We start from the raw sequence: 27,524 nt of genomic DNA, 5'->3' as shown, positions 1-27,524 counted from the left end.
TTAGAATTTTTTTGTCACGAATTGCGCCATGCTCGTAACCCTTATTTACCCTTTCGGATAGTGTCTTGAACGCACGAACAAAACGCTGCTGTTTGGATATAACGATGGATTATTTTGGACCAAACCAACATTTGTTATTGAAGTAGAAGTCCTGGGAGTGCATTCTGACGAAGACAGCAAAGGTAATAACATTTTTCTTATAGTAAATCTGACTTTGATGAGTGCTAAACTTGCTGGGTGTCTAAATAGCTAGCCCTGTGATGCCAGGCTATCTACTGAGAATATTGCAAAATGTGCTTTCACCGAAAAGCTATTTTAAAATCGGACATAGCGAGTGCATAGAGGAGTTCTGTATCTATAATTCTTAAAATAATTGTTATGCTTTTTGTGAACGTTTATCGTGAGTAATTTAGTAAATTCACCGGCAGTGTTCGGTGGGAATGCTAGTCACATGCTAGTCACATGCTAATGTAAAAAGCTGTTTTTTGATATAAATATGAACTTGATTGAACAAAACATGCATGTATTGTATAACATAATGTCCTAGGGTTGTCATCTGATGAAGATCATCAAAGGTTAGTGCTACATTTAGCTGTGGTTTGGGTTTATGTGACATTATATGCTAGCTTGAAAAATGGGTGTCTGATTATTTCTGGCTGGGTACTCTGCTGACATAATCTAATGTTTTGCTTTCGTTGTAAAGCCTTTTTGAAATCGGACAGTGTGGTTAGATTAACGAGAGTCTTATGTTTGAAAAATTGAAGGTTTTGCATTTCTAAGGTTTTTGAATAACGCGCCACGGGATTGCACTGGCTGTTACGTAGGTGGGACGATTTGGTGCCACCTAGCCCAGAGAGGTTAAACAAATGTTATATTTGAGATTCTTCAAAGTAGCCAGAATTTTCCTTGATGACAGCTTTGCACACTCTTGGCATTCTCTCAACCAGTTTCACCTGGAATGCTTTTCCAACAGTCTTGAAGGAGATCCCACATATCCCCCATCTCAATTGGGTTGAGGTTGGGTGATTGTGGACGCCGGGTCATCTGATGCAGCACTCCATCACTCTCCTTCTTGGTCAAATACCCCTTACACAGCCTGGAGGTGTGTTGGATCATTGTCCTGTTGAAAAACAAATTCTAGTCCCACTAAGCGCAAACCAGATGGGATGGCTTATCGCTGCAGAATGTTGTGGTAGACATGTTGGTTAAGTGTGCCTTGAATTGTAAATAAATCACTGACAGTGTCACCAGCAAAGCACCATCCCACCTCCTCCTCCATGCTTCACAGTGGGAACCACACATGTGGAGATCATCCATTCAGCTATTCTCACAAAGACACAGCAGTTGGAACCAAAAATCTCAAATTTGGACTCATCAGACCAAAGGACAAGTGTGACTGACCGGCTGAAATCGGTCTTATGTAGCTAAATTTGAAATTGGGTTTCTTACATTGGATAAAAGTAGAGACTCAGAGCTACAAAATGGTAGGTATATCATACACTGCATATGAGGAACAATGGGAAAGTAATTCTGCTTTGAAAGTTGATAAACTTGTAAACTCACTTTTGAGAAAAGGGCCTTTAAATGTTTTGGTACCTACTGGAGAGCTCTCCTTTGTCTACACAGATTCAGCATGGTTCACACCCTCTTAAACCAGCCCCACCCATCTCTTTATGGATTCACATGTGAGGTCATACGCTAAACCATGAGTACTGTAGTAAAGATTAAGACTAAAAGTGGTAGTAGCCTACAATAAGGAAAAATTCCAGGTAAACAGAAAGTGTCCAGATAAAAATATTGTATAAATATTAGATGACGCTTCCCCAGACACACTTGTCTAAATTGATGGGTCATGTGAAAGAAATTATCTAACCCCCAGCCATATCCAGTGGTGGAAAAAGTGCTAAATTGTCATACTTAAGTAAAAGTATAAATCATTTTAAATTCCTTATATTAAACCAGACGGCACAATTATTTTTGTATTACATTTTTTGGGGACTGATTGCCAGGGGCACACTCCAACACTAAGACGTCATTTTCAAACTAAGCATTTGTGTTTAGTGAGTCTGCCAGATCAGATGCAGTAGGAATGACCAGGGATGTTCTCTTGATAAGTGTGTAAATTGGACAATTTTCCTGTCAAAATTTAATGAGTTCTTTTGGGTGTCAGGGAAAATGTATGGAGTAAAAAGTACATTATGTTCTTTTGGAATGTAGTGAAGTAAAAGTTGCCAAAAATATAAATAGTAAAGTAATGTACAGATACCCCCCAAAAATACTTAAGTAGTACTTTAAAGTATTTTTACTGAAGTACTTTACACCATTGCCCAAATGCCTTCACACCAGTACATTAGCATACTTTATATACTATTACACACGTTCTTATCACATAGTATTCCGTACATAAGTTAAGGTCATGCAACCTGAGTTAGGTGCACATGTACAGTACATAAACAGATGCACGCGCCATATATTTATGTGGTGGACACTTGACAGGGTCACATGATATTGTTGTGGTATGTCACAACATCAAGCTACGACCACACATATCAATATTCATTTTATATATCAATATTTTGCTAAGTCTTGCTAAGTAGATGGGTCTCTACAGAAGGCGTAAACGGTACAGCCAAGTGGTTACTTGCATAGTAGCAATGTCAGAAATAGTGTCAATATAAATAAAATAATATATAGTATGTACAAGAACAATATCAATAATGATATCAGTGATAGACGAGGTAGTTGTATGCATACAATCAGGGGTAAAGTGGCTGAACAGCAGGATAAAAAAAATTGTAGCAGCAACGTATGTTGTGTGTTAGGAGAGAGCCTGTTTCTGTCCTTCCCTTGACTTTGGTGCAGGGCATGTGATGTCCATAGCCTCTTCGTCACAAAACTCCCTGATCATCTCAAAAAGATAAGTTTGTCTAGCTATGTCCAGACCAGGTGGTGCTTGTACAGGCAGACCATCTATAGGAGGAAGGATGTCAGCGTTGCGCAGCAGCTGAAACCTGGTCCCGACAGTCCGAACGCTCCTTGTTGACACCACGCTGCAGAGCATCGAAGCTGTAAAACAGGGAATAACAACAACTACAAAAAATCTAAAGACATTACAACCCTGCACAACATCAATTCACCTCTCAAGTTTAGATAAGAAGAATAACCTCATACAATTAAAATTATTTTCACCTGAAGTGCTGGTACTGCTTGATCTGTGGCAGCGGACTGAAGTACGGAGTCAGGTGTTGTTGCCAGCCATAGCTTTCCACCAGCACCATACCATCCTCCAGTCCAACCAGCTGTGGGATGTTGACCCCTGTCACAGTGCTGTCCAGCACAACACCAGTAATCTCAGACAAAGTGTTCACTCAGGTCTTTCTGAAGCGCTGCTTGATGAGGCCGAAGCACCAGTCGGGGGCAAACTTGGTGTGGCCTGTGATCAGGAAGTGAAGGTCCAGACTGTGGTGGAGCTTGTGCATGGTCTGCCAGGCACAATACCAGAGCACAAACTTTTTCTTCTTTTGGCCACTGCAGTTATCACAATTCAGGTCCACACGTGTTTCCCCAACTCCGTAGTTGGTGAAGAAATGGTGCATGTAGTTGATGACTGCGCTGCTGCCTTTGCTTGCATTCTCCTTGTATGACTAGTGGAGGAGAGTCAGGCGTGTTCTACTGATGCTGAAAGACAAATTCCAGATACAAATATTTTAGCATTATTATACAATAGATGCAAAATGGTATTCTGAGAACATCACTACACACAGTTCATACTTGTAATGTTAGCTAGCTAGCCAGCCATCTAATGTCAGCTGGCTAGCTAACAGCAAGCTTTAACTAGTAATAAAAATCAATTGTCATAGCTAGCTAAAGTTAACCCAATAGGTTCAATGTTAGCTAGTTTGCTTGGTAACATTATGCTATAACTAGCAATGCGAAATGGCATTCTGAGAAAACATCACTAACGTTACACACACTTCATACACGTAAGTTAATGTTAGCTAGCAAGCCAGTCATCTAACCTCAGCTAACGTTAGCTCGCTAACAGCAAGCTTTAACTTGGGGTCTTTTGTTTAGAAATGTCACATTAACATTAGCTAGAAAAAAATGAATCCCAATCCATAGAGTAACGTTACTAGCAATACAAACCGATTGCCAAAGCTAGCTAACATTAACCAAATAGGTTCAATGTTAGCTAGCAAGCCAGCCATCGAATACCAGCTGACTAACTAACTGCAAGCTTTAACTTGCAATGAAAACAACTTTCTTACAAAATTAGAGAGTCAGCATGGCACGATCGTCCTCCAGAAAGTATTCCATCACAACTTTTTCCCACTGACCTTTGTCAATAGCGCCTGATAAATTCAGGGCAGCAATGTTATTGAGAGCAGTAGCAACATATTTGCTTATCCTCTGCAGCAGAGGTAACTCTGGGTCTTCCTTTCCTGTGGCGGTCCTCATGAGAGCCAGTTTAATCAGGGTGCTTGATAGTTTTTGCGACTGCACTTGAAGAAACGTTCAAAGTTCTTGAAATTTTCCGGATTGACTGACCTTCATGTCTTAAAGTAATGATGTTCTGTCATTTCTATTTGCTTATTTGAGCTGTTCTTGCCATAATATGGTCTTTTACCAAATAGGACGATCTTCTGTATACCACCCCTACCTTGTCACAACACAACTGATTGGCTCAAACGCATTAAGAAGGAAAGAAATTCCACAAATTAACTTTTAACAAGGCGCACCTGTTAATTGAAATGCATTCCAGGTACTTCATGAAGCTGGTTGAGAGAATGCCAAGTGTGTGCAAAGCTGTCATCAAGGCAAAGGGTGGCTACTTTGAAGAATCTTAAATATCATTTTATTTGTTTAACCTCTTATGGCTAGGGGGCAGTATTTTCACGGCTGGATAAAAAACGTACCCGATTTAATCTGGTTACTAATCCTACCCAGTAACTAGAATATGCATATACTTATTATATATGGATAGAAAACACCCTAAAGTTTCTAAAACTGTTTGAATGGTGTCTGTGAGTATAACAGAACTCAAATGGCAGGTCAAAACCTGAGAGATTCCTTTACAGGAAGTGGCCTGTCTGACCATTTCTGGAACTTCTTTGCCATCTCTATCTTTTACTAAGGATCTCTGCTCTAACGTGACACTTCCTACGTCGTCCATAGGCGCTCAGAGCCCGGGAAAAACCTGAATGTCGTCATCCCAGCCCCAGGCTGAAACACATTATCGCCTTTCTCAAGTGGCCGATCAAGGTACTCTGGGCTTAGGCGCGTGACCTGACCGCCCCCGTCTTTGTGATTTTTTTCCTCTGTTTGCCGAAAAGGAAGTTCCCGGTCGGAATATTATCGCTTTTCTACGAGAAAAATGGCATAAAAATTGATTTTAAACAGCGGTTGACATGCTTCGAAGTACGGTAATGGAATATTTAGAATTTTTTTGTCACGAATTGCGCCATGCGCGCGACCCTTCTTTACCATTTCGGATAGTGTCTGGAACGCACGAACAAAACGCCGCTATTCGGATATAACGATGGATTATTTTGGACCAAACCAACATTTGTTATTGAAGTAGCAGTCCTGGGAGTGCATTCTGACGAAGACAACAAAGGTAATGAAAGTTTTGTAATAGTAAATCGGAGTTTGATCAGGGCTAAACTTGGTCGGTGTCTAAATGGCTAGCCGTGATGGCTGGGCTATCTACTGAGAATATTGCAAAATGTGCTTTCACCGAAAAGCTATTTTAAAATCGGACATATCGAGTGCATAGAGGAGTTCTGTATCTATAATTCTTAAAATAATTGTTATGTTTTTTGTGAACGTTTATCGTGAGTAATTTAGTAAATTCACCGGATGTTTGCGGGGGGTATGCTAGTTCTGAACGTCACATGCTAATGTAAAAAGCTGGTTTTTGATATAAATATGAACTTGATTGAACAAAACATGCATGCATTGTATAACATAATGTCCTAGGGTTGTCATCTGATGAAGATCAAAGGTTAGTGCTGCATTTAGCTGTGGTTTTGTTTTTTGTGACATTATATGCTAGCTTGAAAAATGGGTGTCTGATTATTTCTGGCTTGGTACTCTGCTGACATAATCTAATGTTTTGCTTTCGCTGTAAAGCCTTTTTGAAATCGGACAGTGTGGTTAGATAAAGGAGAGTCTTGTCTTTAAAATGCTGTGAAATAGTCATATGTTTGAAAAATGGAAGTTTTTGTATTTTTGAGGAATTTGTAATTCGCGCCACGCCTATCATTGGATATTGGAGCAGGTGTTCCGCTAGCGGAACGTCTAGATGTAAGAGGTTAACACTTTTTTTGTTTACATCATGATTCCACATGGGTTATTTCATAGTTTTGATGTCTTCACTATTATTCTACAATGTAGAAAATAGGAAAAATAAAGAAAAACCTTGGAATGAGTAGGTGTGTCAAAACTTTTGACTGGTACTGTACTTTCAGGGTAAGAAACCATCTAACATTAAGTTGTAAAATACTGAACATTTCTTAAAGATACAGTATTGAAGAATATTTCAATTATTTCTCCTTTTTTAAAAGGTGCCTCAACCACAGGTGGCACCTTTATTGCGGAGGACGGGCTCGTGGTAATGGCTGGAGCAGAATAACCCCATTGTGGAATATGCCACTACACAAATTAGGTATTTTTAGGAGAACGATACCTCTTAGTTTTGTGATTCTGAAGTGGGTGGTTTCCACAACCTGTAGCTTTTCAATTCTCATTTTGCCATTGAACGAATGGTCATTAAACACTGAACGTTTTTTGTCCTTTTATATATCACTGTGTCTTAACTGAAAACAATGACAAGATACTGGAGAATTTACTTCATTATTTACACATGTATTTTTTAGGGCATTTTAGCTTTTATTCAGACAGATTAGAAACATGACCCGCCAAGCCGCACTACTTAACACCCGCTCGCTTAACCTGGAAGCCAGCTGCACCAATGTGTTGGAGGAAACACTGTTCAACTGACGACCGGGGTCAGCCTGCAGGCGCCCGGCCCGCCACCAGGAGTTGCTAGAGCGTGATGAGCCAAGTAAAGCCCTCCTGGCTAAACCCTCCCCTAACCCGGACAACGCTGGGCCAATTGTGCTCCGCCCTATGGGACTCCCGGTCACGGCATGTTGTGACCCAGCCTGGGATCAAAAGCCCCTTCAAGTGAAGGTCAAGCAAATCCTAGAGAAAGCAGACTGTATTGCAATCATCTCTGATGGGTGGTTGAATGTTCATGGGCAAGGAATAATTAACTACGTCATATACACCCCTAAAACCAGTATTCTACAAGAGCACAGACACAAGGGACAACACACACACCGGTCTCTACATTGCAGATGACCTTGGACCACAGAAGGTATTTGCACTGGTGACAGACAATACTGCGAACTTGAAGGCTGCTTGGTCTAAAGTGGAGGAGTCCTACCCTCACATCACACCCCTTGGCTGTGCTACTCATGCACTGAATCTGCTCCCCAAGGACATCATGGCAGTGAAAACAATGGATACATTCTACAAGAGAGCCAAGGAAATGGTTAGGTATGTGAAGGGTCATCAAGTTATAGCAGCAATCTACCTCACTAAGCAAAGAGAAGAATACGAGCACCACATTGAAGCTGCCCAACAACACCCGTTGGGGTGGTGTTGGCATCATATTTCACAGTCTCCTGGAGGGGAAGGAGTCTCTCCAAGAAATGGCCATATCACAGTCTGCTGATATGGACAGCCCCATCAAGAGGATCCTCCTTGATGATGCATCTTTGGAGAGAGTGGTAAGCAGCCTGAAACTCCTGAAACCTATAGCAGTAGCAATTGCACGGATTGAGGGAGACAAATCCATCCTGTCTGATGTTCAGACTCTGCTTGTAGATGTAAGAGAAGAAATCCGTACTGCCCTGCTCACTTCAGTGTTGCTCCAAGCAGAGGAAACTGCAGTTCTAAAATACATCAAAAAGTGTGAAGACTTCTACCTGAAGCCCATACACGCCGCAGCGTACATGTTGGAACCCAAGTATGCTGGCAAGAGCATCCTGTCTGGTGCAGAGATCAACAAGGCCTATGGTGTCATCACTACCGTGTCTCACCACCTTAGCCTGGATCAGGGCAAGGTTCTTGGCAGCCTGGCGAATTACACTTCCAAGCAAGGGCTTTGGGATGGAGATGCAATATGGCAGTCGTGCCAACATATCTCATCAGCCACCTGGTGGAAGGGACTTTGTGGATCTGAAGCCCTTTCCCTTGTTTCCTCCATTATCCTCCAAATCCCACCAACATCAGCCACCTCAGTGCGCAACTGGTCCTTGTTTGGGAACACACACACCAAAGCACCCAACAGGCTGACCAATACAAGGGTTGAAAAATTGGTAGCCATCCAGGCAAATTTGAGGCTTTTTGAGCCTGACAGCAAGCCATCCTCAACAAGGTTGGAAAGTGACAATGAAGATGAGGCCTCAGACTCTGATGTTCAAGAGGTGGACATTGAGGAGGTCCAGGGAGAAGACATGGACGCCTGAGAGGAAGACAACCAAAGCTTTAGTTTCTAGACTATCATTTTACAGATGTATGTTGAAAACGTTTTTGGGAGATGCGATGGATCATTGGGGATCATTCAATATTCTTTTTTTTTGTTGTTCAGTGAAATCATCCCATGTGAAGAGTCTACTCATTTAATTAAAGTTAAATTAGTAACTACATTTTTTTTTTTTTTCTATTGGAAGGATTTAATCCTGTGCAATTATTTCTACTTATGATAAGGTAAAAGGTTTATGTTTCTGTCTCCATATGATATGGTAAATATATCCAATGCAAAAAACATCTACATTTAAATGGTATTAATATTAATTTTCATATATTTCCATTAATTCCCATATATTCCCGTTAATTCCCACAGAAAGTTTCCACCTCTGAAAATTCCCCAAAATTTGCAACCCTAGTTGCAACCCCCCTTTTGCCATCAGATCAGCCTCAATTCGTCGGGGCATGGACTCTACAAGGTGTCGGAAGCGTTCCACAGGGATGCTGGCCCATGTTGACTCCAATGCTTCCCACAGTTGTCAAGTTGGCTCGATGTCGTTTGGGTGGTGGACCATTCTTGATACACACAGGAATATGTTAAGCATGAAAAATCCAGCACCATTGCAGTTCTTGACACAAACCGAGTGTACCTGGCACATATTACTATACCGGTTGAAAGGCATAAATATTTTGCTTGTTCACCCTCTGAGAGGCACACATACACAATCCGTGTCTTAGTTGTCTCAAGGCTTAAAAATACTTATTTAACCGGTCTCCTCCCCTTCATCTACACTGAGAAGTGGATTTAACAAGTGACATCAATAAGGGATTATAGCTTTCACCAGGATTCACCTGGTCAGTCTATGCCATGGAAAGAGCAGATGTCCTTAATGTTTTGTACACTCAATGAATGTGAATATTAGGCACCTCTAGTATACGAAATTAATTGTACCGTAATGTGTAAAGAAGTCGCAAATAACTCAGTTGATAAACAACTTTCTCTCTTGCATCCCTATAGGATCCAGCTGCCAAATGATTGCCCATCAAGCAGCCATGAGCAGAGTCCAGACAATAGCTCAACGGTAGGCTGGAGTTCAGACAGAGGTGCTGCCCAACTGATATGTGAGTCTTATTTCTCCTCTACAGTAATTCAGCATTTTTGCATTCTACACTGCCTTCAGAAAGTTTTCACACCTCTCATTTTGTTGTGTTACAGCCTGAATTTAAAATTTATTAAATGTAGATGTTTTGTGACTGGCCTACACACAATACCCCATACTGTCAAAGTGGAATTATGTTTTTAGACATTTTTACAAATTAATAAAAAATGTTAAGCTGAAATGTCTTGAGTCAATAAGTATTCAACCCCTTTGTTATGGCAAGCCTAAATAAATTCAGGAGTAAAAATGTTTTTAACAAGTCACATAATATGTTGCATGGACTCTCTCTGTGTGCAATAATAGTGTTTAACATGATTTCTGAATTACCTCATCTCTGTACTCCACACATACAGTTATTTGTAAGGTCCCTCAGTCCCTCAGTCCTGTGCCTCGCAAAGAAGGGAGCTTATTGGTAAATGGGTAAAAATAAAAAAGCAGACATTGAATATACCTTTGAGCATGGTGAAGTTATTAATTACACTTTGGATAGTGTATCAATACACCCAGTCACTACAAAAATACAGTTCCTAACTCAGTTGCTGGAGAGAAAGGAAACCGCTCAGGGATTTCACCATGAGGGCAATGGTTACTTTAAAACAGTTACAGAGTTTAATGGCTGTGATAGGAGAAAACTGAGGATGGATCAACAACATTGTAGTTACTCCACAATACTAACGTAATTGACAGAGTGAAAAGAAGTAAGCCTGTATAGAATACAAAGCAAAACATTTGGCAAATCAATTACATTTTTGTCCTGAATACAAAGTGCTATGTTTGGGGCAAATCCAATACAACCAATTACTGAGTACCACTCTCCATATTTTCAAGCATAGTGGTGGCTGCATCATGTTATGGGTATGCTTGTAATAAAAATAAACATAATGGAGCGAGGCACAGGCAAAATCCTAGAGGAAAACCTGGTTATGTCTGCTTTCCACCAGCACAGGCAAAATCCTAGAAGAAAACCTGGTTCTGTCTGCTTTCCACCAGCACAGGCAAAATCCTAGAAAACCTGGTTCTGTCTGCTTTCCACCAGCACAGGCAAAATCCTAGAAGAAAACCTGGTTCTGTCTGCTTTCCACCAGCACAGGCAAAATCCTAGAAGAAAACCTGGTTCTGTCTGCTTTCCACCAGCACAGGCAAAATCCTAGAAGAAAACCTGGTTCTGTCTGCTTTCCACCAGCACAGGCAAAATCCTAGAAGAAAACCTGGTTCTGTCTGCTTTCCACCAGCACAGGCAAAATCCTAGAAGAAAACCTGGTTCTGTCTGCTTTCCACCAGCACAGGCAAAATCCTAGAAAACCTGGTTCTGTCTGCTTTCCACCAGCACAGGCAAAATCCTAGAAGAAAACCTGGTTCTGTCTGCTTTCCACCAGCACAGGCAAAATCCTAGAAGAAAACCTGGTTCTGTCTGCTTTCCACCAGCACAGGCAAAATCCTAGAAGAAAACCTGGTTCTGTCTGCTTTCCACCAGCACAGGCAAAATCCTAGAAGAAAACCTGGTTCTGTCTGCTTTCCACCAGCACAGGTAAAATCCTAGAGGAAAACCTGGTTCTGTCTGCTTTCCACCAGACACTGGGAGATGAATTCACTTTTCAGCAGGACAATAACCTAAAACATAAGACCAAATCTACACTGGAGTTGCTTACCCAGAGATACTCACAGCTGTAACCGCTGCCAAAGGTGATTCTAACATGTATTGACTCAGGGGGTTGAATACTTATCTAACCAAGATATATTATTGTTTTATTTGACAAATGTTAGAATTTTTCATCCACTTTGACATTACAGAGGATTTTGTGGATCGTTACAAAAATCTATTTTAATCCCACTTTGTAACATACTTTCTGAAGGCACTGTATATGGGATTGTCATTGAATGTTATCTACAATGCTGCTCTCAAGAGAGTCTTGCCCTCACTGGTGTCAAGGTAAGTCAACACTGCATGTTAGATTTTGCAACGATACTATAGTCATTTGAATCCACTTCAATATAGCATACAGTGTTACACATCTTTAAAGAGTATCATTTTAGGTAAGTAACATGTATTAAGTGCCATGCACAGATGGAGTATCATTAAAGTGTCTGAATTGACCTGGCTATGTCTACTTAAACATGGGCCTGCTTTGTGATATTGCAAGCTATGGAGACTAATCATTGAGTAAGATACTTAAAGGAATAATCCACTCAAAAACTATCTTTTGGTATTTTTTTCATTAGTCCACTGTGATACAGTTCCAAAGATGTTTTGCATATCAGCAATCAAGTTTTCAAGATAGGACTTTCAAACAGCAAATTGTAATTTGTCACTTATCATGATGATGCGTTTTGGCAAGTTGCAATTTGCTTTTTGAAGTCCTATATCTTGAAAACTTGATTGCTGATATGCAAAACATTTTGGAAACGTATCAACAATGAACTAATGAAAAAAATATCAAAATATAAATTTTGAGTGGATTATTCATTTAAGTGGGTTGGGAAATGCAACATTTCAATGAATAGACACTTATTCATATGAATTAAAAAAATTATGTTATGAGTGATTTGGATCGAGTATGTTTTTATTGCCCCTTTTGTTTTGCAGCACATAAAAGCTCTTGTATAGTACAATATCGGTGTCTGTGCTCGGTGTTGAAGTTGCACCTCTGCTTCTTGAAACAACTTAATTGTCTCAAACATGTACGCAAGCAGCACACACGAGTCATGATACCCCAAGGCCTAGATTAATTAAGCTATGAAAGCCCATGAGCAGGGAGCATTCAGCAGGTGCCTGTTTGCCTTGGTATGGGACTTGCTTTTGGCAGTGGTGCAGTGGCTCATTATAAATCCATAATTAAGTTACAATTTTATTTGCTTTTTTAACATATAGTCATCAGGGATTGACATGGTTTAAACTCAGATTTTGTTAAGTGCACTCTTGGCTATATTGCTACGGTATGCCCTATTCTACTTCAATCATTTGACTCTTTATTGGCTTCGTGATTGAGAAGTCATGAAGGATAATATGGTCGTGCCTTCGTTGGTTTTTACCCTTTTCCTACAGGTGTTAAGATTCAAATTTGCCATCGAGTCGTTTCTGGTGAAGCTTACATTCTCCTGATTCACTCCTAATCCTAAACAAGCTGATTTGCCCACCCTCTCTTCACCTCAGCACAAAACAAACACAGTGGCCCCCTACCGGGTGCAGGGATGGTCTCCTGAACCCCTACTGTTCAACTCATCCTGTTTTGTGGTCTGTTAGCTGTACTAAGTGAATAGGGAAAGGCAGGTCTCTGTGGGTAACGTCTGTCTTTCGAGTCACCTGCCAGGAGAGAGGGAGGGTGAGAAGCCCAGCGGGGGGGCCTCTAGGTGGGATGAGCTGGGCTGTGGGAGAGAATCCCCTGCACACTGGGTGGTCAGCCCCAAATGAGAGGCTCCACCAAACGGGTAACGTATGCCAAGAGCTTGTTCAGGCTAACCATGTAGCCTGTGGAGGGGGGATTGGGCAGGAAATTGAGGTTAATAAGCGTGCTGTATATTAAGCAGTGGTGGGGCGTCCCCAGCCCCTGAGTACTCAGGTCCAGCACCTCTCTTAGAGACGTTGCCAGCGAACTACAGTTACGTACACCCCAGAATACTTCAGCAGTTATGCAGTGAAATTATTTATTATGTAGCACAGCATGCATGCTCAAAAGAGGATTTGTTAGAAAAATGCATAAAGATAAACATTAGAGAACTACCGATAATCGGTCATGCCGATATTTATGGCCGGTATTAGCCTTTCTTAGTCCATCGGCTATCAGCCCTTGCTTATCAGCGCAGCCGATTTCCCTTTCATAGCGCGAGTGCACTTGCCTCTCGTGTAAAACCCTGCAAGCCGGTGCCACTCATTGCTAGTTAGCCTGTCCTCGAGGATCCTCTGGGCTGCTTGCTAGCTACCCACTTATGCTGCATATACATTTAGCACACTTTAATAATGCCACACGAAATGTAGGAACTTTGTAAGTGATAATTAATTTACTGTTAGGCAAAACAATGTCCAAACTGGGGTCCAGCACTTTACAAAGCAATTTCGGTTCAATACCCTAGAACTTTATTTGTGATAGTAATGCCAAATATGCTAATTTCAAAGCTGATTGTCACAAAACATTTTGTTAATTCACTGAGTTAGCTAAATGACTTGTCTTTCCCTTGCTGAGCCGAACTGCTGCCTGAGCCGAACTGCCTGGCTAGCTACATGAGACACAATCGACCTTGTAGTATTTGAATTTTGTAGACATCTGCCAGAAGTAAATTCATCCACAAACACGAATATAATATCTTTCATATGACCACGTTTTCATGAATTTTATGATATAATTGTCAAGTCCATTCAAATGACCCGGGACATGAACACGGAAGTACAGTATGACTTTGGAACGCATCACTTGCACATGGAATAGGCTACCTCTATGAAAATGTTGTAGATCAGTAGACCTAACATGGTCCCAAATGAAAGGGAAACAGATTGTTTGTCATCTGTAGCCCCATAGACGTATGAAATCAGCTCAATAACAGAATGTATGCACACAGTCCTATTGAATATGAATTCACCTGTATTGTGAATAGGTCTATGCCATCAGGATTTACCCAGTTTATCAAGAGATTTAACATTAAATAAATCATTACTGTTATGCAGTTAGATGGTTAAAACAAAGTCAAATGGATTATATGGTTGTATAATTGATTTGTTAATGCTTACATGGCTGTCTCTGGGGAAAATTTGGCCCCAAAAAATCGTTATCTGCATCGGCCCTTAAAAACCCACATTGGTCGTGCTCTAATAAACATCCATTGTTTTTACCCATTTTGCATACCTTATTGTCTTATCTGACAATATGAAACAGAACTAGTAATCATTTTGTTGTTGTTGCTTTATTCATAAAAAAAATGTATGCAGTTCAAAGTTTGGACACATCTACTCATTCCAGATTTTTTCTTTATTTTTTACTATTTTCTACATTGTAGAATAATAGTGAAGACATCAAAACTATAGAACAACACATATGGAATCATGTAGTAACCAAAAAGGTGTTAAACAAACAAATCAAAACAGATTTTAGATTTGAGATTCTTCAAAGTAGCCACCCTTTGCCTTGATGACAGCTTTGCACACTCTTGGCTACTACATACTACTACATTTTTGGTTACTACATGATTCCATATGTGTTATTTCATAGTTTTGATGTCTTCACTATTATTCTAAAATGTAGAAAATAGTAAAAATAAAGAAAAATCCTTGAATGAGAAGGTGTGTCAACTTTTGACTGGTACTGTATATCCATATTGTAACAAATACACAGGGAGAAAAAGGTGTAGATTCACGCGCAGAGTGCGGCAGGTGTTTATTTCGCCTTCAGCAGAAGGCAGGAATCGTGGTCACAGGCAGGCAATGGTCATACACAGGTAGGCAAACAGGCAGGTGAATCAAAACTAGGACTGAAGGCTATAACTGGTTCTCACAAACGAGCTAGGAAAAGGCTTAGTAGAGTCAAAATGAACAATACCTCACAAAGGCACAAACAGAATGAACTGAACTAAATAAGGAACTGATGAGACCAGGTGAGTAACTAACACAGGTGAAATCAATGAACAAAAATGAAAGACAGGGCTACGTTCAAGAACACAAAGAAACAGGGCTACGTTCAAGAACACAATGAAACAGAACACAAGGTTGACTAAGAAAATAAATACAGAACCTTACACATATCTTAATATCTGTTATTTGTATTCATTGCCATTCTTTTTTTTATTTTAGTGAGGTATTTACTTGCCATCTACCTGCAATGTATGAAAAGTAATGATCCCAACACCGAGCCTTGTGGAAAACCACATTAACTTAGAGACTTATTTTTCCTATTTCACATTGATTGCAAATGAGTACGATTAAACCTCAGAGACAGATTGTCCAGGAAGACCAAGGAAATCTGTTCAGGTGAACGGAGTGGTCAGCAATCTCAACAGTTTTCATACTGTAGGTGTTCATTGTATATTACAACGCACACTCTAGTTTGTGTAGTGCATAACAAGCCTTACCATTGAAACTCACGGCTTTCTCTTATTCTTTCCCCCACTGTGCTTGGCCCGAGGGAGAGGCGCGTTCAACGTGTTGTAATAAGGGTAGCTGATATAATGAAGGTCATTGTAATCAGAGCTAATGTGCCAAGGAGTCAAGACACTGTAGCTTTATTTGCCAGCTATGCCCAGCATTTTGTGCCCATGGGGATCAGGCTGATAGTGTTATCTTTGCTAACCTGACTCTAATACAGGCCTTGCTCCGCTGTTTGTGTCAGCATCGCAGCTGAACTTTTCCCAGTGATACGTTCTGTGTGAGGATGGGGCAAGGATTGGGCTCCACTCAGCTCCATTCTGGTTAAATCCCATCCCTAGGTGTTTGGCTACTCTTAATTCAGATATTTAGAGAGCCTAGTTCTCTCTCTCGCTCTGATTCCTTGGGAGGACAGCAGGGCCTTACATAGTCTTCCGTTGGATGTATTTGACATAAAAACAACAACATTGCATTGACGTCTGGTCTTGAAGACTTACGTTCAAGCGATGACCTCTAAATATAATCCTCTCCTTCAGGATATGCAAATGACTCCAGTTCAAACTTGATTTGTTTTTGGTAGTCTGGAACACTGAGTGGTTTATTTTCAACTTTTACTCTGCAGTGTAAATATGTGAATAAGAATGCCTTCTTAAACCTAGACACTCTTCATATATATAGTATATTTTGCTTCAGCCTTCATTTTATTTTCTAATATATTTTTTAGCTCGTTTGAAATGACAGGAATAATGAGAAATACTGTATGCAGAGCCATGTGATTTAGCGAAACCAAGACTTGAACTTTGTCATAATGTGATATCTGAATGCGCCCACAGTGGGCCTCTGGGAATGATTTGATGCTAGTTGTATTCGTATTCAAATATAGGCATTTATGTGGTTGTGATGAGAGTACAGTACTATATTTCTACCATTTCCATGATTACAGAGGAGAATGTAGCTACTGGCAGGGATAGCCTATTCCTTTCCTAATGTCCCATCTTTTAATAATTTATTTTCCAAAAGTAGTTTTAAAAATTGACTTTAACTGCAATGACATTTATTTGATATGCAAATTAACTTGCAATAGATTTCTTATTTGTCAAGCAATATTTGATAAGTTCAAATAAGTGACTTAGGCCCCTTTACCAAATGTACGTTTCTAAAGGAAGCTACAGATCATTGTAGATTTTCTTGTTTTCACCTTTTAGAGTTACACATCACATTTATCAAGAGTTTCCAAACTCCAATGTTTGACTCAGTATTCAAAACTCATACCAGTGGGCTACCCCCAATGGAAACTGAAGGTTGGCTCACAGCTCTTTCACTTTTCATAATTGCCTTTTTAACTTAACAGTGCATGCCGCCTTCTGTGACAAACATCAAAGGCCCTTCCTTATTCATTCGAGCACCTCCAGAAAAAAGAGCTGCCCATATCTAACCCCGTGCTACTCCCCTGGCCCTATCATTCAAACTTCCACCCCGGCTCTTTGTGGCTTCCAGAGGACCACAGTGAAATGATCTCTTTTGTTGCGCATCATTAGTTCCATCTGTTGTGCGAGCAGGCCTGTCTGTTCCGGAGCACGGCAACGTGATGGTCGCCAGGGGCGATCGGAGACGCCACTGTCCCAGCGGCTCGTGGCACGACCTCCTTTACCGCGGCTGCCTCCTCCACTGCCCCCCCATCGCCTCCCCCTCTCTCCTCCATGACACTTTTACTCTCTGTCCTCTGTGTTTACTTATTTATTTATGCATCTGGGGAAGAACGTAATCACATACACTTTGTATTTCTCGATTGTGCATTGTATTGTTGGACCATGACTGTAAAGGACAGAAGTTAGCAAGGAAAGTGTTTTTGTTTCTCATGTGCTGTTATATAAAGGTGTAATATACAGTATACTGTAATGACAAATACTCTTACTGGAGACACCAGATAAACAGATATAAAGTGGTTGCTCCACTAAAAGTTTTGCGATTATGCTGCAGGACTTAGAGGTAATTTGTGGTTTAGTACGGTACCCTGCGTCACCACTTAATTGCTCCAGACCAGCGCAAGGGGGAGTTAGAGTATGGATTATGCTTTGGGGGCCTACTGTGTTTCTAACGGACAATGAATGGGTGACATAAACCTAAGTAGAAACTGATAATTGTGCACGACTTCAGTATTACTTACTAAAACTGTTGTTACACAAAGGTTTTTATTATTTTATTTTGTTAGGATTATTTTGCTCTTACTGTAGTTCTGTAGCCTACTCCCGACCAGTCACGTTGAACAGCGCCTGAGTGCAGGTCTAAGACACTGCATAGCAGTGCAAGCTGTGTTGCTACAGATGCTGGTTCAATACCCGTACCGGCCTCAACTGGGAGACCCATGAGATGACTGTAGATTTTTGGTTTCTCTCCCTCTAAAAACAGAAATACATAATTCTAAATAACATATTGGCTTTATTTACAAATTAGTAACAAGGTTCAAGGCATGAGGGCAGGGGGCACGGGATGGGCCGCAGAGCCACGCAAAGACGGACCTAGCCCATGGGGGAAGGGAGGAGGAGGAAGGGGACCCCCACCCTGCCACACTGGATAGCACAGAGAAATACTTTAAGGGGCATTGCATGAATAATGGTGCTGACTAGGGAAATGTTCCCTCTGTTCTTAGTGCCAGTCTGCACGTTCAAACTAAAACAATGTAACCAATAATGGCATCGTTATGCTTTCGTTAATAAAATAATGATTAAAAAACTATTTACTAAAATACTATTTCTAAATAAAATAATTAGAATAGCCCATTATGGGCTATTAGCAGGACAATATACTTTTACCAACACCTCTCTGTATTTTGATACTTTTCTTTTTATCTTTTTTATTCTTTATTTTTCATTCGAGAGCCCTCCCACAGTCCCCCCCAAAGAATAAAAATAAAAATAAAAAATAAAATTAATTCCATTCCCCACCCCAAGAACCCAATGCACAAACAACCAAGAGAATGAACTAAAGAGAAAAAAGAAAAAGACAGAAGAAAACAGCAAACAACAATGCAAAAATAAATAAAAAATATATATTTTTTTATAAAATTAAAACAAAGGACATCAAGGACAACTAAAATCATAACAGCAATGCCAACTGTATCTGTTTGTGTGCATGTCTGGCACTATTACATGTACAGTTGAAGTCGGAAGTTTACATACACTTAGGTTGGAAGTTTACATACACTCAGCTCCTAGTTTTTCAACCACTCCACAAATGTCTTGTTAACAAACTATAGTTTTGGCAAGTCGGTTAGGACATCTACTTTGTGCATGACACAAGTAATTTTTCCAACAATTGTTTACAGAGAGATTATTCAACTTATAATTCACTGTATCACAATTCCAGTGGGTCAGAAGTTTACATACACTAAATTGACTGTGCCTTTAAACAGCTTGTAAAATTCCAGAAAATGATGTCATGGCTTTTGAAGCTTGTTGATAGGCTAATTGACATAATTTGAGTCAATTAGAGGTGTACCTGTGGATGTATTTCAAGGCCTACCTTCAAACTCAGTGCCTCTTCACTTGACATTATGGGAAAATCAAAAGAAATCAGTCAAGACCTCCAATTGTAGACCTCCACAAGTCTGGTTCATCCTTGGGAGCAATTTCCAAACGCCTGAAGGTACCACGTTCATCTGTACAAACAATAATACGCAAGTATAAGCAGCCATCATACCGCTCAGGAAGGAGACGTGTTCTGCCTCCTAGAGATTAACGTACTTTGGTGCGAAAAGTGCAAATCAATCCCAGAACAATAGCAGAGGACCTTGTGAAGATGCTGGAGGAAACAGGTACAAAGTATCTATATCCACAGTAAAACGAGTACTATATTGACATAACCTGAAAGGCCGCTCAGCAAGGAAGAAGCCACTGCTCCAAAACCACCATAAAAAAGCCAGACTGCGGTTTGCAACTGCACATCGGGACAAAGATCGTACTTTTCGGAGAAATGTCCTCTGGTCTGATGAAACAAAAATAGAACTGTTTGGCCGTAATGACCATCATTATGTTTGGAGGAAAAAGGGGGATGCTTGCAAGCCGAAGAACAACATCCCAACCGTGAAGCACAGGGGTGGCAGCATCATGTTGTGCGGATGCTTTGCGGCAGGAGGGACTGGTGCACTTCACAAAATGGATGGCTTCATGAGGAAGGAAAATTATGTGGATATATTGAAGCAACATCTCAAGACATCAGTCAGGAAGTTAAAGCTTGGTCGCAAATGGGTCTTCCAAATTGACAATGACCCCAATCATACTTCCAAAGTTGTGGCAAAATGGCTTAAGGACAACAAAGTCAAGATATTGGAGTGGCCATCACAAAGCCCTGACCTCAATCCCATAGAAAAATTGTGTGCAGAACTGAAAAAACGTGTGCGAGCAAGGAGGCCTACAAACCTGACTCAGTTACACCAGCTCTGTCAGGCGGAATGGGCCGAAATTCACCCGACTTATTATGGGAAGCTTGTGGAAGGCTACCCGAAACGTTTGACCAATGTTAAATAATTTAAAGGCAATGCTACCAAATACTAATTGAGTGCATGTAAACTTCTGACCCACTGGGAATGTGATGAATGAAATAAAAGCTGAAATAAATCATTCTCTCTACTATTATTCTGACATTTCACATTCTTAAAATAAAGGGGTGATCCTAACTAACCTAAGACAGAATTTTTACTAGGATTAAATGTCAGGAATTGTGAAAAACTGAGTTTAAATGTATTTGGCTAAGGTGTATGTAAACTTCCGACTTCAACTGTTTGTGTGTGTTCTTGTATGTGTTTATATGAATGAGAGTGTGTGTATATGCATGTGTACAAACACCTGCACGGCATCAGCTTCAGGCAAACTGGCATTCGTTGTAAAAACACTGCCCCTTAGTGTCATTCAAATGTACTTTTTTATTATGTTTTATTTTAACTTTTTAAAAATCTTTGACAATCATTCTATGTCCCGCAAAGAACAGCTCCACTCCCACTTGTCTCCAATTCCACATCCCAACCCTCAGCTTCCCTCAGCCCATCCCATCTATCTCTGCTGGCCACCCTCTTCGCGTTTCTACACAACACATCTTTCAACTATGCTGTGATGTTTAACGTACACTTTCAATCTATCTAATCGAATAGAATCCACAGATTGCGAGTTGAAGATAAATACTTTTACTAAGAGTATTAGTATATTAGTAATTGACTGACCCGGTCTCTCCAGATCTCCTAACAGTACTATTTCTAGGGTCAATTTTAGATCAATGCTAAGCGTTTTCAGCCATTCCTGAACCTGAGATCAGAAACAGGCTACCTGAAGGCAATACCAAAATAAATGGTCTATTGATTCTGTATCCTCACAACGAAATCTGCAGAGCTTCGATAATTTTATGCCCCAAATATTCAACATTTTGTTGGTGGCAAGAATTCTATATAATAATTTTAGCTGAAAAGCATGAAGTCTTGAATCTTGCGTTGTTTTATGTATCAACTCGTACCATGGAATCGATACATCAAAAATCTCTTCCCAACTATTTAGCAATCTGTATGGCACAGTTGTCAACATTCTGGTACTCAAATGAAACTGGTATACTTTCCTATTTATGCCCATTTTATTTCACCGCCAATTTTGATCCTTTATATTGGTCAGACAGAGCAGTTCCCTACCTCCTCATTTGAGTTCAGCCATAATATTTGTTGTAATATTTGTTCTATCTTTTCAGGGGGATAAATTGAAATTGTAGCCAGCTCTGCAATGCTTGTTTGAAAAAGAGAGATACTTTGAAAAAAGTATAATTTTCAATTAATCGAAAATGAGACATGGCAATCTGCACAAAGGCAAAAAGGCAATTTTTACGCAATGGATTAGCTTTTCTTAGTAATCTACTTGAGAACCATTTAGGGTTCAAGTAAAACTTTTGAATAAGTGAAGCTTTTATAGAGAGGTTTATTGCTTTTATATTTAATAATCTCAACCCACCCAATTCATGTTCATTATATAGATAGGCACACTTTATTTTGTCTGGTTTAGCATCCCAGATAAAGCAAAATAGTTTTTGCTCATATGATTTGAAAAAAGAAATCATCAGGAGTAGGCAGCGCCATAAGTAAGTGAATAAACTGAGATATGACTATGGAGTTAATCAGGGCAATGTTTCCATAAATAGACAGGTATTTACCTCTCCATGGTTGCAGGATCTTGTCTATTTTTACAAGTTTTACATTGAAATTCATTGTGGAGAGCTTATTTATATATTTTGTGATATGAATACCAACTATGTCTACTTCACCATCAGCCCATTTTATAGGTAAACTGCAGGGTAATGTAAAGGTTGCATTTTTTAAAGATCCAATACGTAATATTGTACACTTATCATAATTAGGTTTTAGTCCAGAGAGTACAGAATAGTTATCTAGATCTTAAATGAGACATTGCAGGGATCTAGCTTGCGGACTTAATGTAAAACTTGAGTCATCGGCATACATGGACACTTTTGTTTTTAAGCCATGGATTTCTAATCCTCTAATGTTGTTATTGGATCTGATTTTAATAGCTAGTATTTCAATGATCATAACGAATAGATATTGTGATAGCGGACACCCTTGTTTAACTCCTTGACAATTCAAAACTCTCTGAGAATTAGCCGTTATTTACTATTTTACATCTGGGGTTACTATACATTATATTTACTCATTTTATAAGAGAATTACCGAAATTGAAAAAATCCAGGCATTTATAAATAAAATCCAGTCTTACTTTATCAAATGCCTTTTCAAAATCCGCTATAAATACCAGGCCTGGCTTCTTAGATGTTTCATGATGTTCTATTATTTCTAGTAGTTGTCGTATATTATCTCCAATGTATCGTGCATGTAAAAAACCTGTCCGATCAGGATGAACAATACTTGGTAAAACCCTTTTAATTCTGAGTGCTATGCATTTCGCTAGTGTTTTTGCATCACAGCATTGAAGTGTAAATGGCCTCCAGTTTTTTAGATAGACTGGGTCTTTATATTTGCCATCTGGGTCTTGTTTTAATAATAGAGAAATCAGACCTTCCTGCTGAGTACCTGACAGACTACCATTTCAATAGGAGTAGTTAAAACAATCTAACAATGGAGTTTTTAGTATATCAAAGAAGGCTTGATATACCTCTACCAGTATGCCATCAAGTCCTGGGGTTTTTCCAGACTGAAAGGATTTAATAGTCTCAAAAAGTTATTCCTCTGTAATTTGGCCTAGTTACTGATCTTTCTGTACATTTGTTAACTTTCCATTTTTTATATTATTTGAAAATAATTCCTTACCTTAATCTTCATTCAGTGGGAGAGGATGAGATGGAAAAGAGAACATCTGCCTAAAATAATTAGCTTCCTCTTGTAAAATATAATTTGGAGAATCATAGATGACTCCGTCTTCAGTAACGAGTTTCTGCAAAGTATTTTTGTTAGCATTCCTGTATTGGAGATTGAGGATTTCTTTTTGAATTTTTCTCCATATTCCATCCAGTTTGCTTTATTTTTGTAATAGATTACATTAGATTGTTCATGAATAAGTTCCTCAACTTATTTTAGTTTTTCCTCTAACTTATTTTGTATCTCTGTAGTATTGTTTTTATTGCTATCTACCTGTACTGTTAGTTCATGGATTTCCCTTGTTAGTCTTGTCTCTTTAGCCAGAAACAGCTTTTTTATTATTGATGAGTATTGAATTGAATGACCTCTGAAGGTACATTTAAAGGTATCCCAAACAATAAGGGAATTTGCTGAACATATATTATACTGGAAAAATTAAGTTATTAATTATTTTGTCTTAGTTAAAAATAAGTTGTCCTCCAGTAAACTTTGATTCAATTTCCAATATCCCCGTCCATGTGGAAAATCTATAAGAGTTATGTGAATGCCAATTATATGATGATCTGATCGCATTCTGTCTCCTATTAAAACTTTTTTAACCTTTGATGCAAGAGAGAAAGAGACAAGAACGTAGTCAAGACGACTAGCTTGATTTAGTCTCCTCCATGTATATCTCACTAGGTTGGGGTTTTTTAGTCTGCAAATATCCACTATTTCTAATGTGTCCATAATATTTGTAATTTCCTTAAGGGCACGGTGATGATAGTTTGTAGAGTGATGACCTTTATGATGATGACCATTGTGGTACTTAACACTGTGTTATAGTCTCCTACCATAATGATTTGATCATTTGTTGCCTATAAGTTCAATAAATTGGTATAAATGTTTTCGAAGAAGTATGGATCATCCTGATTTGGACCATATAGATTAACTTCTATGGGCTAGCGTCCCACCTACGGGACATAGCCAGTGAAATATCAGGGCGGAAAATTCAAAAACAACAAAATGTCATAATTCAACTTTCTCAAACATACAACTATTTTACACCATTTTAAAGATAAACTTCTCGTTAATCTAACCTCATTGTCCGATTTCAAAAAGGCTTTACAGTGAAAGCAAAACATTAGATTATGTTAGGAGAGTACATAGACAGAAATAATCACACAGCCATTTTCCAAGCAAGGACATGTGTCAATAAAACCCAAAACACAGCTAAATGAAGCACTAACCTTTGACGATCTTCATCAGATGACACACCTAGGACATTATGTTACACAATACATGTATGTTGTGTTCAATAAAGTTCATATTTATATCCCAAAACAGCATTTTACATTGGCGCGTGATGTTCAGAAAATGTATTCCCACCAAAACGTCCGGTGAATGTGCACATCAATTTACAAAAATACTCATCATAAACGTTGACAAAATATATAACAATTATTTTAAGAATTATAGATAGACTATCCCTGGATGCAACTGCTGTGTCAGAGTTTAAAATAGCACATTTTTCAATATTCTGAGTACATAGCTCAGCCATCACGGTGAGCTATTCAGACACCCGCCAAGTTCGGGGCAACCTAAACTCAGAATTAGTATTAGAAATATGCTCTTACCTTTGCTGAGCTTCGTCAGAATGCACTCCCAGGACTGCTACTTCCACAAGAAATGTTGTTTTTGTTCGAAATAATCCATATTTATGTACAAATACCGTTTTGTTCGTGTGTACAGATCACTTATTCAAAGGGATAACGCGCGAGCGCGGAACGAGAGACGAAAAGTCTAAATGTTCCATTACCGTACTTAGAAGCATGTCAAACGCTGTTTAAAATGAATCTTTATGGTATTTTTAACATAAAATTGCGATAATATTCCAACCGGACAATAGTATATTCATTCAAGAAGAAAAAGGAGGAGGGGCGCGCTCGCGGGACCGAGCATATCCAATCCCTTTGTTGCCAGGCAGTCCACTCAGAAACTGAGCTCCTATTATCTGCCCAGTGACAGGAAAATGCTCAAACCACTTTCTGAAGGCTTTAGACAGCCAATGGAAGCCTTAGGGAGTGCAACGTCCCCAACAGACACTGTAGTTTCAATAGAGAATCAAAAGAAGAACTACAATTCTCAGACTTTCCACTTCCTGCTTGGAATTTTCTCAGGTTTTTGCCTGCCATATGAGGTCTGTTATACTCACAGACACCATTCAAACAGTTTTAGAAACTTCAGAGTGTTTTCCATCCAAATCTACTAATAATATGCATATTCTAGTTTCTGGGCCAGAGTAGTAACCTGTTTAAATTGGGTACGTTTTTCATCCGGCCGTGAAAATACTGCCCCCTAGCCCAGACAGGTTAATGAGCCAAATCTCTTTTTCGTCCACTTTCATATTAAAAAAGATCCACCTTCCTTGTGGCTCATTCCTGACTATGTGCACATTCAGATCGATATTTTTGTTAATTAATATCATCACACCTTTTGAGTTCCTTTGTCCATGACAGAAAATTATTTCACCACCACATTCATTTTTCCACACAACCTCATCTAAGGATGTAGAGTGAGTTTGCTGTAAACAGTATATGTTATGTTCCTTTTCTTATAGCATGTAAAGACTGATTTTCTTTTTTTATAATCTGGTAAACTGTTACAATTATAACTGGCTATACCTATTTCAACCCTTACCATAACTAGATACTATTCTCAGTCTAAATTGACCATAATTAGTGCTTGTAACGTTACTGCCATCGGAGGTATTATGGCGGTCAAAATTAGAGCTTTCCAAATGTCTGATATTTAGAATTCAAGAAATAGGTTCTAGCAATATTTGTTTGATTCCCTTGCTTGTTTGCCTGTGAGCCAATGCCACAGATGTTAGAAAATTGAGACAAGATATGTGTGTAGTAAATCTGAGTAGGTTGATGTGTATGATATTGGATGTGATTTGGTGAGAGTGTGTACAATGTCTGTATAAGAGTAAGACTATAATGTGTGATGTCCAAATAAATAATAACTCTGCCAATTTGCATGGTTGAGTGTCAATGTGTGTAACATGTAGTGTGTATAGCCTTAATATTCATGATGATAATTGTAATCCTTATTGTATCACTGTCATAGTTGCATCATAATTACCTTTAACCTTCATTGAAAAACACATCCCAGCAATTGACGTTTCTGTCACGTCCTGACCAGCAGATGGAGCTGTTGTTGTAGTTTTGGGGTCAGGACGTGGCAGTCTTGTGTGTGTGATTGTTCTGTGTTGGTCTTGTGACTCCTGATCAGGAACAGCTGGGGATCGTTGTTCCTGATTGGGAGTCATATATGTAGGAGTATGTTTGTCACTTGGTTTTGTGGGTAGTTGTTTTTGCACTGCGTGTTGTGTGCCTGCAAAACTGTTCCTGTCTTATATTTTGTTTGTATTGTTAAGTGGATGCTCTACTCCTTTATTTTTATTAAAGATGAGTATTCACATACCTGCTGCACCTTGGTCCATTTCCACAGAAGACAGCCGTTACAGAACTACCCACCACCAAAGGACCAAGCAGCGGAGAAGAGGACAGAGGCAAGTGAGGGAGGAATGTTGGAGGCAGCCCCAAGAATTTTTTAGGGGGGGGCACAAGGGCAATTTGGCGGGGCGAGATTACAGCCCCAGGCCAGCTCCCCGTACCCTTGTAGGGCAGACTGGACAGGTCCCGTGCTTTGGGGTTGGGGCTGTGGTGAGGCCTGGGATTTTCAGGCCGGTAGGCAAGGTACCAGCGCCCCGCATGTGCCAGGGCGAAGTAAGCATCGAGCCGGAAGGGGTGATGCCAACCCTGCGCTCAAGACCGCCAGTGCGCCCTTTCGGTCCGGTGTTTCCCGCCAGACGCACTAGCATGGAGGTGCGTGTCTCCGGGCTGGCACGTCCTATACCAGCCCCGCGCATCAGGAGTCTAGTGTGTCAACCCAGCCTCGCCAGTCAACCATCACCAGAGCTGCCCGCCAGTCAACAGTCGTCAGAGCTGCCCGCCAGTCAACAGTCATCAGAGCTGCCCGCCAGTCAACAGTCATCATCAGATCTGCCCGCCAGTCAACAGTCATCGTCAGAGCTGCCCGCCAGTCAACAGTCATCGTCAGAGCTGCTCGCCAGTCAACAGTCATCGTCAGAGCTGCCCGCCAGTCAACAGTCATCGTCAGAGCTGCCCGCCAGTCAACAGTCATCGTCAGAGCTGCCCGCCAGTCAACAGTCATCGTCAGAGCTGCCCGCCAGTCAACAGTCGTCAGAGCTGCCCGCCAGTCAACAGTCGCCAGAGAGGTCAGACTGCGCTGAACTGCCGGAGTGGTCAGACTGCGCTGAACTGCCGGAGTGGTCGGACTGCGCTGAACTGCCGGAGTGGCCGGACTGCGCTGAACTGCCGGAGTGGCCGAA

General features: G+C 40.1%; 1 protein-coding gene across 1 annotated transcript in view; it reads left to right on the top strand.

The window, feature by feature from the left end:
* casz1 (castor zinc finger 1) overlaps positions 1–27,524 on the top strand; it is a 264,348-nt gene that overhangs the window by 62,633 nt on the left and 174,191 nt on the right. Inside the window, exon 3 of the mRNA XM_014145815.2 lies at positions 9,557–9,660. The gene's annotated coding sequence lies outside the window, so the exon portion shown is untranslated. The remainder of the gene's footprint in view (positions 1–9,556; positions 9,661–27,524) is intronic.

The sequence above is a fragment of the Salmo salar genome, chromosome ssa15 (genome assembly GCF_905237065.1).
Source record: "Salmo salar chromosome ssa15, Ssal_v3.1, whole genome shotgun sequence".
Taxonomy (NCBI): domain Eukaryota; kingdom Metazoa; phylum Chordata; class Actinopteri; order Salmoniformes; family Salmonidae; genus Salmo; species Salmo salar.
Note: the sequence above shows the minus strand (reverse complement) of the source record. Positions and strands in the feature narration are given on the sequence as shown.